At 38.6% G+C, this 14,656-nt stretch overlaps 1 long non-coding RNA gene across 2 annotated transcripts in view; it reads left to right on the top strand.

Annotated features, from left to right (window-relative positions):
- Positions 1-14,656, top strand: part of LOC130150776 (uncharacterized) — a 118,272-nt gene that overhangs the window by 29,039 nt on the left and 74,577 nt on the right. For both annotated transcript variants that reach the window (XR_008822381.1, XR_008822382.1), the window contains exon 4: positions 3,289-3,419. This is a non-coding gene — a long non-coding RNA (uncharacterized LOC130150776). The remainder of the gene's footprint in view (positions 1-3,288; positions 3,420-14,656) is intronic.

Here is a 14,656-nt window from a genome sequence, read left to right as displayed (position 1 = left end):
AAAAAAATAATTTCAGATGAAATGTTGCTTAAGGAATATATACTGAAATTAAATGTAAACTCAGACTTTAAAATGTGTAGAACAATATTTAGCTTTCTCGTGCTTAGAATCATAGGGTGGTTTGGGTTGGAAGAGACCTATAAAGGTCACCTAGTTCAACCCCCCTGCAATGAGCAGGGACATCTTCAACTAGAGCAGGCTTCTCAGAGACCTGTCCAACCTGACCTTGAATGCTTCCAGAGATGGGTCATCTACCACCTCTCTGGGCAACCTGTTCCAATGACCAACCTGGGCAACCCTCACTGTAAAAAAAATCCTTTTATCTAGTCTAAATCTGTCCTCTTCTAGTTTAAAACCGCTACCCCTTGTCTTATTGCAACAGGCCTTATTAAAAAGTCTGTCCCCATCTTTCTTATAAGATCCACAAGATCTTATAAGCTTGTTAGTGTAACAGTCTTATCACACTAGCCCTTTAGATTTTAAGCAAAACTTGTGCAAAGGTCTCCCATTGTGGGTCTGGGTAGTCCAGCTGTATTCACGGCACTGATTCAAGGATATTATGGCTGAACAGGGCTGGATGCTTCAGCCTATCAGAGCTAAAACTACTGGTAAAGTTAATGTAGTTGGGACCCATGTGCTCTGAAAGACTGTGTTTGCAAGAACACGGCTTTAGAGAGGGTTTGAACCAGTGTCCCTTGAATGTAACAAACACTGTTTTCAACTGGTTTCAACTCAATCCTTCCATCTTGGGTGTGGAGAGGAAACAGTGATCAAATATGAACAGGTGTTGAACATAAGCAGGTACTGGAATTTTTTTTTCAAGTGATAACCTATGAATTGGTTTAGGTTATATAAATAAAGAAATAATTAGGAACGTCATAGAAATAAATAGAGAAATTATTTATTGACAGGAAGGGCAAGGCAATCCAAAGGCTAACTTAAAATACCCGAGGCCTGTTGCCCTTTCCAGTAATTCAAAAAATATTAACATATCCAGAGAGCAAGCAGATGAGGACCATAAGTTAGGATTTCTGAATCACCCTGTGGTAGTACTTGTTTTACTCCTTCCCATATACAGAGAAGGATGGAAGAGATCACTGTCATTATTTAAAGCTAGTCTTTGGGAATACATTCCTTGCTAAATAAATTTATGAAAGCAAACTAACTAATCATTGTAATGATTGGGACCAATAATTTATTTTGTAAGGCATATTAACATAGATCAATCAAGACTGATGCTACATAATTTGTGTTCTCTTCATATGCCCAGATGAGGGCAATAGAAAGTCTCCTATTGATTTTTATCATGAAATAATATGTCTGCTGCAAAGACCAACTCAATTGCCGTTCATTACACATCCAGATTGTATCTTGACCCTTCTGTAAGGATGTGGTTAATGGTGATCCTCGCCTATTCATGGGGATCCTGTGTAAGAAGCTGGAGGGTAAAGAACAGAGGGCAAAGTGCAATTTTGAACCAGTAATCATTTCTGTATTTCTGTTTGTTTATTAAATGAGATTGACTTTCCAGCCTTGATATATGCAGATGCATAATAAGCCATTTGGTTCAAACCAGCAGAAATTGCCTGAAAGTAACAGTAGAAAGTTCCTAGGGGAAGGAATGCAACTGTTTTCATGTGACAGAGAGCAGAGTACCCCATGGGTTGCTGAGAACAGTCACAAATGTAGGATAATGACTGAAGAGTGTTCCTTACTATAGTAAGGCCATGGTAATTTGTGTATGTATCTGGTTTTTGTTGTAGGTTGGGGGTTTTTGGCAGATCAAAAACTAAGCTGTAAACAAGGCAGAATTTCACACACTACTAAAATGTGCCAAAGTATTCTTCCTGATGCTGAGGTTTACTATTAACCTGATCTTTCTCATGGCATTTTCGTAAAGTAGAATTGTCAATCCCCAAATAATCCAATCACACAAATGTCTTTTAATATTCCTTTTAGAATGTATGCGTGAGAAGTTTGTTCAAAGTGGAACTGAATCGATCCATTTTATATGTTTCTACTGCATTTCACATATGTCAGAGTTCTGTCTGTATATTCATTCTCTATTTCCATATGTACAACTCACAGCTAACATAATCTTAATCCCTTTAAAATTTCCTTTAAAACAAATTCACAGATAATCCTCACCCTCTAGTAAGGCATAAAGAGAAGACTCGAGGGGAAATAGGATGTGGGGGAATTGCTGGGGAAAAGAAGTGAAGTCCTCCATGAATTATGCATATACCCATGGCTTGCATGCATCAGAAACAGGTGTATGGTTTATTGTGATAAGCAGGATAGCCCCATGGGTTGGGCAGGCGTATAATTCAATTGGTACAAGTGGGAAACTGAGGCAAGAGACAAGTCAATGATTTCCCAAGTTTTTAAAGTAAATTTAGTATTGTGATAGGGAATACCTGTCTTTCAGTACCCCACAAAAGTGATGGAATTATTATGATTTTAGCAGCTAATCATACCTTCACACTTTGCTGTACAACCTAAAGAGAGGAAAAGAGTCATTGTTACAGTGCAGCTCTCATCTTGCCCTAAATGGAATTTGCCAAATATCTAACCAGGTTCTCTTCTCTTTATCACCTAAATGGTCTCATAGATGGCAAATGGAATTTCCCAGCCTCACCCCTCATGTTGATGCAATGAGTGGGTTATAAATGGGTAGTATTTGTCTTTTTTTCATAAGGTCTTGGCTTCTACTATGAGGATGTCTGAAAGTGTTAATGTCCCAGAAGTGACTGGAGAAAGTACTGAGCAGAAATAGGACTTTTATTTTCATATATTGTCAAAGTCAAAACCAGAACACAATTTCACATCATGTACTTTCATTCTCAGGATGCTGGGAAATTGTGGGGGAAAAAAACCCAAAACAAAACAAAAAACCAAAATCATCATTCAAGGGATGGTGTGGATGCTTTACAGCTTGATTTCAGCAGACAATCTGTTTAGCCTTTGAGAAAGGGAGTTTAAGAGGTAACTACATCATATGGTGTAGTATCTTCACTGGATTGACAAATTCAAATGAAAAATAAGGCAATCAATTCTTCTTTCATTAGCCCTTGAAACAAATTCATCAGGACTAACTAAATGCATTTTTGTCAGACGCGCTAACACAAGTTTTATTGTATTTAGAGACTAATTATGAGACTAAATGGAAAGGAAGTTGAGAGAAATTTAGTTGCCTGTGATACACAAGATGTTCTAATGGTACCATTTTAGCTTTAGACTTTATGCAACAGAATTTTAATTTTCATTTTAAAAACTGTGTCTTTCTAGGTTTCATGATTAGGAAGATAAAACATGTGCATGAGTCACGGCAGTATTTTCTGACGGGGATTGGAGATAAATCCCACAGCAACTTGTGATAAACTGGTCCTGGATTCTCTAACAAACTGTTGTTCTGAAAGGTGAGAACTGCTCATTTTTTCTAAACATTCGGATGCAGTATGAGGAGGGTAAGTGCATACAGTATTAACAACTTCACTGCCAATCAGGAGAAATACCTAAAAAATAAACACTTGCAATCAAAGATTAATTTCCAAGCTGTGGAAGTTAATACCATGTAGAAGTGAGTTCTAATTGCAAAGTGGATTCCCGTTTAATCCAGAGGAAGCTCCTGCAAATTTTTTAGCCTGCTGTAAAATCCAGACAGTTTACTACAGAGTTTGGGTATGACTTATCATAAGTTATGCTGGAATTTATTTAAGAGTATCATAATATTCTTATATTATTAGAAGAGAAATGTCCTTATGCGATTATATTAAAATTCATGTTCATGTAGATGGCCAAGAAAATGGCACTGTATATAGGATTTGAATCATATTATGCAGACAACTCATATACTATAGACAATCTTGGGCAGAGGAAAGAGACCAGAGAAAAATGTAGTGGGAAGGTAGAAAAAAGTAATTCACTGCTTGTTTGTTTTTCAGAGTCTTGTACATATTGTGTTTCTAAAGATTTCATAAATTTCCTATTTCTTTAATTCACTACAAGTATGATCTAGAATAGCTGTGTTCTCTAAAAAGTGGCTCTTTTTCTCTAGGCTGTGAAACTGTTACTGTTTTAGAGATTCTAATGTGATGGATTATAAAGAATTTCTGAAGAATTTTGGCATAAGTACAGACTGTTAAAAAAAGCACAGAACACAAAATTTCAAGTATGTGCTCAGAAAAAGAGTGGAAACTTGGGTACTTTTCCTTTTTCCGTTTATATCAATAGAAGTATTTCTGTTGGCCTTGATGGATCTGGTTTGCAATTTTGTAGAACGCTGATAGCCTCTGATTCTCAGCAGATACAACTAGGACAGGGAGGAAAAGAAAGCCAGTTTCCTTTGGCCTGGGAAATTTACCAAGTCTGTGTGAAAACTGCCTTTAAAATCAAAAGGTGACATGTTACATGGGCCAAAAAATAAAATCACTATTACAAGCTCATAAACCCCAGATAAAGAATTTGTTACTGTAATTTGGAATCTTGTAGCACTTGGGAACCTCAGTTTTCACCCAGCCTTCAATCATACTGAATTTTGCAGGTAATCTTTGTAACAAAGAACTTGCACCGTAAGGCAGTAACAAAATGGTGAACTTGGACATGTTGGGGAGGTCAAGGTGACAGTAAGACATTTTTTGTCAGCATGACAGTATTTTCAAGCATAGCAGCAACCTAACTTATTGGAGTGTTGGGATTGTCTTTGTAGGCATCAACTTAAAGAAGGATGTTTAGGAAGGATTGATGGTCAGTAATTAAGTCAGTTTGGGCAGGTCCTCTCTAAATATAAGGATCAGCATAGGAGTAGATGCAAAGTGTATCTGTTTGAAATTGCAAGAACCAAACAGTCCAAGGTGGCATGAGGGGTCATTCCTGAGTGAAAGGCGATTGCCATGGAGGACATGGGATGTGGAGACCATTAAAATGAAGGTGTTAGCTTATGTTTGCTGTCTAGGGAAGGAAGAGTCATTCATAAGAGCAGGATACAGTTGTTTTCGTCAAAGATAGAAAGAGTGTGTTTCAGTAATTCGGTTGTTGGAGGCAGTGAAAAGATTTAGCCCTGTATGTGGATGAAAAAGGTTGTGTTTGAGAGGTTAAACAGCAAAAGTCTGCCAGATTTACCTGTAATGTGAGTGTGAGGACCAATGGAGAGGTGGATTTAAGAAGGTGTTCAAGTTCAGATAGTGAGAAAGGCCCTTCCAGCACATTTATAAATAATAGACATCTGTTTGCCTATCTTGGAATTTAATTTAGTGCATTTAACAAGGTATTTTCTTCATCACATATGTACACGTATGATATTTTGGCAGTAGTTTTTTTCATGAGTGTGAGGCTAACTGCTAATATTTTTAAAATTTCTTTTTGTTTTAAAAAAAGCATTTAAACTTACCTTTGCTGAAGAAAGCCAGTAATGAATGACTCGTATTTTGCAGGCTAAAGAGCATTAGCTTCATCATTTCTACTACTCAAAATTTAGTGCTTCATGAAGAGGATTATTAAAAAAAAATCCATCCTGGTCTAGAAAAGTGAAGTCATCAGTCCAGAAGTCTGAATTAGGTTTATCCTATTTCTGACAAAAAATATTGCCTTGAGTGGTAGGAATTATTTCTGAACCAGTTTTGAATAGGTGGCCTGGTGTTCAAAGGCCCTGGATACCACTAGTTCACATTGGTTTCAGTAGGATCAGATAAAGCTGAACTATTTTGAAATCATGATGACAGAATATCTAGTATTTTAATAATACTTTTTCTTCTCACTATTTTACATGACCGTGGTGTGATTATATAGAGTTTTGTAAGTTTGTGCAGTACTATCAAAGATTGTTTTGAAACCATTACTAGAAGTAAATATAACTACCAAATACAGAGTTTTTCCCTGTGTGGGATACTGAAATTGTGGAGAAATAATATTAATTAAGGCTCCTCCTCCTTCCTAGTAGTGCTGTACCTAGCACTGTGCATGATTAACCCCCTTAAATGACCCATCTAGTTAATGGGGCTGGGGACACAACCTCCCCACTCATTCTGCCATAGGATGCCTCAGACATTCAGAGTTTGCTTGTAGGGTGTTCCTTCAGCCTTACCTTGCTCACAGTGTCTTGAATTCACCTCTTGCCTTCTGATTCCCAATTTCATCTCTTTCACCCTCCCACTTTGAGAAGTGTAGCCTTGTCCACAATAAAGTAGTTATAAAAGATTACTGCTTAACATGGGTCTAAAAATAGATTTTACAATCATCTAGATAAATTAGGGGGAAACCTCTCTGGTTCATTTCTGACGTGCAAAACTGAGTGATATTTGTTTAATAAATATTAGTACCCAACCAAAACGAATTTGAAATAGGGTAGTTCTAAATGGAATTGAGCACTCACACAAATGATTTTCAAAAGCTTAAGTAATAAAAAGTATAGCTTTATTTAAAAAAGAAGGAAAAATCTATGTCCAGCAGGCCACTGAGTGGGCAGAGGGAACAGTGGAATGCATGCCCTAAGCAGTGAATAGTCACACTTTGTACAGAACAACATTTTGTTTCCTGTGTAGCTCCACTGGAATAACCTTTGAGTTTGGTGCACATACTCTTTGTGCATAAAGTTCACGTGGCATGTGCAGGACAACCCAGGGATCAGGCCCAGCCAGCATGGGTTTATGAAAGACAGGTTCTGCTTGGCTAACCTGAGCTTCTATGACAAGATGACCTGCCTAGTGGATGAGGGAAAAGCTGTGGATGTTGTCTACCTAGACCTTAGTAAAGCCTTTGACGCCACCTCCCACAGCATTCTTCTGGAGAAACTGGCTGCTCATGGCTGGGACAGGTGTACTCTGTGCTGGGTAAAAAGCTGGCTGGGCGACTGGGCCTGAAGAGCGGTGGTGAATGGAGTTACATCCAGCTGGCAGCAGTCGCATGTGGTGTTCCCAGGGCTCAGTATTGGGGCCAGCCCTGTTTCACGTCTTTATTGACGATCTGGTTGAGGGGATCAAGTGCACCTTCAGTAAGTCTGCAGGTGACACCAAGCTGGGCAGGAGTGTTCATCTGCTTGAGGGTAGGAAGGCTCTGCAGAGGGATCTGGACAGGCTGGATTGATGGGCCAGGGCCAATTGTATGAGGTTTAACAAGGAGAAATGCCTGCTTTGGCACTTGAGTCACAACAACCCCACACAATGCTACAGGCTTGGAAGAGCAGCTGGAAAGATGCCTGGCAGAATAGGAGCTGGGTTGATGGCTGGCTGAACATGAGCCAGCAGAAGGCAAATAGCATCCTGGCTTGTATCAGAAATAGTGTGGGCAACAGGACTAGAGAAGTGATTGTCCCCCTGTACTGGGCACAGACGAAGCTGCACCTCAAATACTGTGTTCAGTTTTGGGCCCCTCACTAAAAGAAAGACACTGAGATGCTGGAGCATGTCCAAGGGCAGCAAAGCTGGTGAAGGGTCTGGAGCACAAGTCCTATGAGGAGCAGGTGAGGAAACTGGGGCTGTTTAGTCTGGAGAGGAGGAGGCTCAGGGGGGACCTTATTGGTCTCTACAGTTCCCTGAAAGGAGGCTGTAGCAAGGTGGGGGTAGGTCTTTTCTCCCAGATAATGAGCAACAGGACAAGAAAAAATGGGCTCAAGCTGCACCAGGGGAGGTATAGATTGTATATTAGGAAAAATTTCTTCACGGAAAGGGTGGCCAAACATTGGAACTGGCTGCCCAGGGAGGTGGTGGAATCATCATCCCTGGAGGTGTTTAAAAAATGCATAGATGTGGTGCTTAGGGACATGGTTTAGTGGTGGACTTGGCAGTCCTGGGTTAATGATTGGACTTGATGATCTTAAAGGTTTTTTCCAACCTAAATGATTCTGTAATTCTATGGGACACTGAGACAGGAGTATGTGAAGGAAAGGGAAAAGATAAGAGCCTTTTCAAGGTCAATAGGAATGTTTATTATCAAAGGCCTGTAAGGACACTGTCTTCCAGTTCCTGAAAATACATTTTTGGTAATGGATAATTCTGAAAACATACTGACAAAGAGAGGCAGTTAGTTTCTAGTAGCACATCCTGATATTAAATGTAGCAAAGTTAAATGGTAAGTTTCTAAGTTATGTATATTATGTTTTAAAAGATACATGAAACGAAAAGCTACTACAACAAATTCACAGATTAGTTAGTGTAATTTTGAATTACTGATCGGCTTTGAAATACAAGGATATACAAGAAAGTTATATTTCAGGTTTGGTTTAGCCTGTTTGTACATAAAGATTTGTCCAGTTATCAAAAACGGTCTTTAAGAGTTGTAGATGGCATTGTTTCTTTGAAGCTGACAAAGATGTGGACTTTGCTGGATCAGTTTTCTTAACAGCACTAATCTGCCAGAAAGTAAAAGCGAAGGAATAAAAGCTGAAAAAACTTTTTCCAGTCTTCACCAGCTGAGCATGTTGTGGCAGAGTGCAGTCTGGATAGCACTGAGAGGGCATTTCAAGAAAAGGTAAGGGAGTGCCATTAATACTTTGAAATACTTTGACAGGTGGAAAAGCTGACCCAGGCATCACAGGAAAAAAACCCAAACTGCCAAGCTTTGAGGCCAGTTAATTATATCAACTTCTTTTATGAACAGATTCCATGCACAGGGTTTCTTGTTTGCTTTTACAGCTGGTTAGCAGAAACAGCAGTTCTGTTTTATTTTGTGTGTTGCAGTCTTGCTTATTAGCTTCACAGCATTAGAAATGTGTGTATTAGAACTCCAGATTCCTTAGGCTAAAACAAAATGAGAGCACATCGAAGCTTGATGGCTAAGGTATTTCATAATGTGAATTGCTAGATCACTCTGTCAGATCAAAGTAAGTGATGACTCACACTGAGTAATGAATAGTTGTCATTGTATGAAAATTGTTTTCTGGCCTGCATGGAGTAAATTATTAGTGGATAGGTGCTACTGCAGAAACACTTTTTTTTGTATGTGATGGCAAGCTTAGAATAGAGAGTGGAGCTGGAATAGACGATGACAAATGAACTCTCCACATGCCCTTAAATGCGATCTTAACTGAAGAGGGCTGGGGAGCGTGATGGTGGAACATAACTGTGTTCCACCTGCTTTATGGGAAGGTGAAAAGAAAAATCTCCAAAACTCACTCTTGTGCCTTCATGTCACGAAAATCCTGACTGTCTAAGAAAACAGGAGCTGATTCTGTGCATCAAGACTGCATATTCTACTACAAACTCAATTACACAGGCCTGTAACTGTGCTTTCTCAGCCTTGAAAAGACAAGAGAGGACGGACAAACAGGGCTACAGGGACATTCAACATCTTGATCCTTTTTCATCTTGTATATCTTTGATATGGAGGTCAAGGCCTGGACTGGAAGCACAGTACAGCTCACCTTACAAGTCCTCACAGTCCTTGGTGTTTATTTTGGGCTTTCTAAAATCTCTCTATACATTATCTTTACACTGTGATTTTGGCAGTTTTGAATGAACAATAATCAGCTTAGAAGCAGATGGGGTACTTGTCAAAAAATGGCAGGGGGAGAAAAGCCTCAGGGATGCTTGCAGTATTCAACAACCCAGTGTGAGCTAACATTTCAGAAAAACAAACCAGTCTTCCTATTGTTTCATAAGCCTTATCAAAATCTGCAGTAAGTCAACTTTCAGGCATTTTACAAGTCCCATAAGCAAAACCACATCCACATAGCTCCTTTGCAACAACCAACGAATTAAAAAAACCCGAAGAAGTGTGATAAGTTTATACAACAGCTATATTAACTATTCCGTCTTCTAACATTTTCCAGTATTCATTGTGCTAACAACCCATTTTAATAAAGGAAACTTTAATACTAGGTTATGCCATGAATGGTTTTAAAGTTACATTAAGACAGGTGTTATGAAGCAGACTGATCCACCAAGTATTTTTAGCTCTGAATTTTGAGGAGAGTTATTATTTGAGAAACTTGTCTGACTTGTCATTTGAGAGTGTGTGATTGGGAATACTGTTTTGTAGTGAGCTTATTAATTAAACATCTGACGGTCAGAGCATGCCAGGGTAACCTATTTGATCAGTTCACAGAGAAGAACATTTGAAAAGGTCTTGTAAAAAATGTATTATTGTTCTAAAAGCTTCATGAACTTGATTTTTCTGAACAAAACACTATAAATTGTATTCATTACAGCTGTGTTCAGCCTATCAGGACATTGAAAAAGCCTTCAGAGCAATTGATGTCAGTCAGAGTGGATTTGTGTCTTTGGATTACTTGAAGTCAGTCATAAATGGCTTTATATTTCCTTTGCTGAATGAAACTTTTCAAGAGCTAATGAATAGGTAAGAATCATACTATTTTCTTAGGGGACATTTTTTAGAGCTGCTGCCTTATAGCTTTATTATTGCTTTTTGTCACTACCATCATTAATTCATCTTACTTGTGCCTGTGTTGCAGTATGCATGGCACTGATATAGCTGGGTATAAACCCAAGTTTTTTTGCAGTAAGGCATATAGGCTTAATGGAGTAGAAGCTTTAAGTTACTGCTTTCTTACTTCTATTTGCTCACAAAATTGTATTTAATTGCCTAAATGGAGCATTACTGTCTTGCATTCAAATGGCTAGTGATGTGGGATGGTGTGAATTTGCTGGAAGAGCAGCTTCATGACTGTTAGCACCATATTCGCATGGTGACAGCATGACTATACAAGCCTCTCCTTTTTAAATATGCTGGTGTGGCAAGGAAAAGAAAGGAAGAAGTGAAACTAGAGTGGATGAATGAGCTAATGTTGAACGCTTTCACTCTGCACTGCTCATTGTCAGTCACTGAAAAAGAAAACTGAAGGGATACTTCAGTGCTGCATAATAAAGCAATTTCATACCTGGAAATCTGAATTTAAACTAAAATAAGGCAAAAATCTTTTGAAATTAGGTTTTGACATTGTAAATATTTTTATTAAAAGTGCTGTGAAGGTTGAGAAATCATGCCAGCTACTGGATTCAAGTCAATGTACTATTTTACTTTAACCAGGCAACTTTGTATCTTATGACCAAAACTGAAATCATCTTTTGGGCAGTCTAGTGTACAGAAGATAAATGGATAAAAAACATTTTCCAGCCCAGCCTCAAGGATCTCAGCAGAGTTTAAGCTACAGGACATTTTCCAAAATACAATTTCCTGGACATGACCACTTCAGCATACGCTGACTATCTTCCTGAACTCATATTTCCTTTTTAAAGCCAAAATATCATAGGAATGGATGTTTTCTGTGGCTTTTGGTTAAATCTAGACCAAGATCTTTTATGATTAATCTTCTGTACTCAGAAACCAAAAACTGTGAGAAGAAAACTGCCAGGATATACTTTATACTTGTTGGCAACAGTGCCAAGGGCATATGGCCAGTCAAAGAGAAAGAAAGAACAACTTAACTCTTACACAGCATTTTTACTCCAAAACATTGCTTAGGCTTATAACAACAGGACAAGTCACCCAAATCATACTGTGTGAGGAGGTCAGTAACCAGACTATGCAACAGCTTAATGATTCCACAATTTATAGTTTATCCATTTAAATTGTTGGAAGAACAGAATCATCCATGTAAATAATCAGTTGAGTTATTTCTTTCTTTATATGCACCAGTTAGCTGTAAAGACCTCAGTGCAGATAGATGTTTTACAGCAGCAGGTGCTGTATGAGAATGTCATCTGCAGTAACCATATTGCTTTGTGCATTCAGCAGATAAATCTGATTTGCTTCTAGTCATTCACAGTGTGATATAACAATGATCAACTATTACTTTGAAAAAAAATTGCTATTATAGTTTTTTTTCAATTAATGTCACTTGCTAGTTTAAATCTTAAAGTAAATCTTGCTCTTAAGAGCAGTTGCATAATGGAGAGATTTCTGCATGTATTCTTCCACTGGAGCTTTCTCTAGTATTTGAAAAATATAGTGACATTTTAATGATGCTGTAAACAGAAATGTTCAAGCCTATGTATGCCATATCTCTTAGGTGATATTTCTCAGATAATGTAATTCAAAAGCTCCACCAGGTGAATGGAACAACAGCAAAAGTTCCTCATAGTCATCTAATTCTAATAATGAAGTAACTTCATTGCAACTGATAATAAATTTAGTAGTAATTGATGGGCAAGCAACGTGATTTCAAGGTTTTTAAGATTCTATTTAAATAATCTGACATGAGATGTGCCAAGGAGCTGTTTATAAGAAATAATACATGACAGCATTTTATGATTGTTAGAGGTATTTAAATCTCATGGGCTCCTGATATAAAATTCAGGGCCCATTGAAGTCGATGCAGTTTTGCCTTAGACTTCGGCTAGGATTTCATCCTTGACTGGTTTAGGACCAGATTACCCACGCACTTATCTCTCAGTATATGTCCCCACTGCAGCAAGATCAAATACATCAGAGGCAGACCATTGAGGTGTACTTCATTCAAAGGACATCACTCATCTGAGTCCTGAATTCCCTGAATTCCTTCTACTCTTGAAAATTCTTTCACTTAGAAGTAAAACATCATGAACTTGAGGTTATATAAAGAATTTCATAAACTGAAGGATTTAATTTCACAGTATTTCAGCATTCCCATGTAAGAAATATTTTGGTTATGTTTTGGAGCTTTGCTGTGGATTGTGTCCCTTCACAAGTGGAGGGGTATGAGTGAAGTGTTCTTGTTGATGGTTGGGAGCAAATCATACATGACTAATGTGAAGGCTTTGCCAATGGAGGGTCTAAATTCTAAGATTTTTCTGGTGGCTGCTGGGATTTCTAATTGGTGACCTTTTTTGTGATATGAGGTGAATCATTGTGCTCACTTGGTCAGGACTTGGGTGAACACAGTATCAGTTAAAAAACACAAGGACAGTTCAGCAGCAGAGGTAGTTTTAAACTTTTTGTGTTACCCTCATGCTTTAGGTTCTTTAATTTATGATTTCTATAAAAGCCACAGTGCTAAGGCACTGATGGTTAAAAATTTCTCAGTGGGTATTTTCTAAAGTATCACTATGAGGTGATAATCACACAGTTTTACCAGGTATCCATGTTGTTACACTCTAATCAGTCAATTCTTTTGGAAGTATATTCCTTTGTACTTGGACATAACCATAAGCATACTTCTGAAAAGCCATGCAGAATTTATTTTTATTACTTCAATAAATTAGCTGGCCTACTATATTAGATTAAAAACTGGATTACCACTCACAAAAGATGTGCATTTTTTTCTGGCTCTACTGTGGAATGATCTTTCTATGCTCCAGTTATTCAACCTATAGCATCTAGATATTGTACTTACTGCCCTTCTAGCACAGCTTGAAATCTGAGGGCCAATATTATAACTATAAAGAGGGATTGTTTTAAAAATAAAATACAGAAGTCCTTCCTCAGCTTTTATTACCAATGATTCAGCTTTGTCTAGATAGGGCTTTATTCAATTTGATCCACAAAACTTAATGCTGGGGAGTTCCTCCCTGGCCCCCATGAGGGCCTGATTCATCCCTTTCCATGATGAAACCTGCAGAAGAGACATGCTGTGTTGGCCAGCCACAGGCAGAAATGGAAAAACTCCACAATCCTTCACCCATCTGCAGAACGGGAGAAAACCACTGCACCTTGTGGACTGATCAATGTCACCACAAATCATAGCTAGTAATGCCAGACCTTCACACACCCGTATTAGTATTTCTTCCTAAGTTCCCTTCCGCTTCCAGGATTTTGGAAATTGTTGCTGCTGAAGTCTGAGAGGCAATTGTAGAGCTTCTGAGCAAGGAGGTGGATGTGGAGAGGTCTGTTGCTCCGATTGACGCAGCTTTGGCTGGTTGCTCATTTTCAGCGCAGAATTGCTCTCTACAGTGTGATTTGAGTGATTTAGTAGACCATAGATATTTGAGTGTGAAGGGATCTCAGTTGGGGGCTCAAAATAACAGTTGTTATCTTGGCCTTAATTTTAAAGATCATCTGTTATTTCGTACTGTTTGTTTCATATTCATTTATCCAAGACAATAATCAGATATGAAATATCTATCCTTCCCACAGCTTTTTTTAATAACCCATTCCTCAATAGTATTGTTGGCAAAGCCCTTTCCTGCAGGGAATGAAATGGTGAAATGTGAATGCCAGCACTGCTTCTGTCTTCATTTACCTTGAGTCTTTGGTGCTTGGCCCTTCCCAGCCCTTCTTCTGGGCTCTGGTGCAATTGTGCTGCTGGTGCCGTGGGAGATGCTCAGCCCTTGAGCCACTGAGCCGTGGTGCTACTCTCAGCCAGGACCACTGTAAAAAATCAGGTTCCCTCCTCACCCGTGCTGTCAGGTTGTAGTCAACCAAAGTCTGAATGCTGTGATTCTTGTAACTTTTGGGTTTTAGCTTTGTTGGCTGAGCTTAAGGAGCTGCTGGATAGTCTGAAAACGAGGGGTTTTTTTGTAAAAGATCCAGGTGACTACATTTGGTAAATTTTCAGCCTTGTCCTGTGCATCCTGGGTTAGTAAATGCTCTAAACACCATCTGCCACCATTTTAAGGAGCAATAGGAGTTTTAAAAGCTTTTCTGAGATGACTACAGTAGCGAGTCAGCACGTTTCTGATAATATGTGAGGGATGTAATTGCCTGCAAAGCACCCTCTGAAGTAGGAGTGTATTTAGCCATGCTCATTGGAGCTTTCTGCTATACCGTTGAACCTGAATAGGAGATA

Source organism: Falco biarmicus, chromosome 5 (assembly GCF_023638135.1).
Source record: "Falco biarmicus isolate bFalBia1 chromosome 5, bFalBia1.pri, whole genome shotgun sequence".
In the NCBI taxonomy this organism is placed as follows: domain Eukaryota; kingdom Metazoa; phylum Chordata; class Aves; order Falconiformes; family Falconidae; genus Falco; species Falco biarmicus.
Note: the sequence above shows the minus strand (reverse complement) of the source record. Positions and strands in the feature narration are given on the sequence as shown.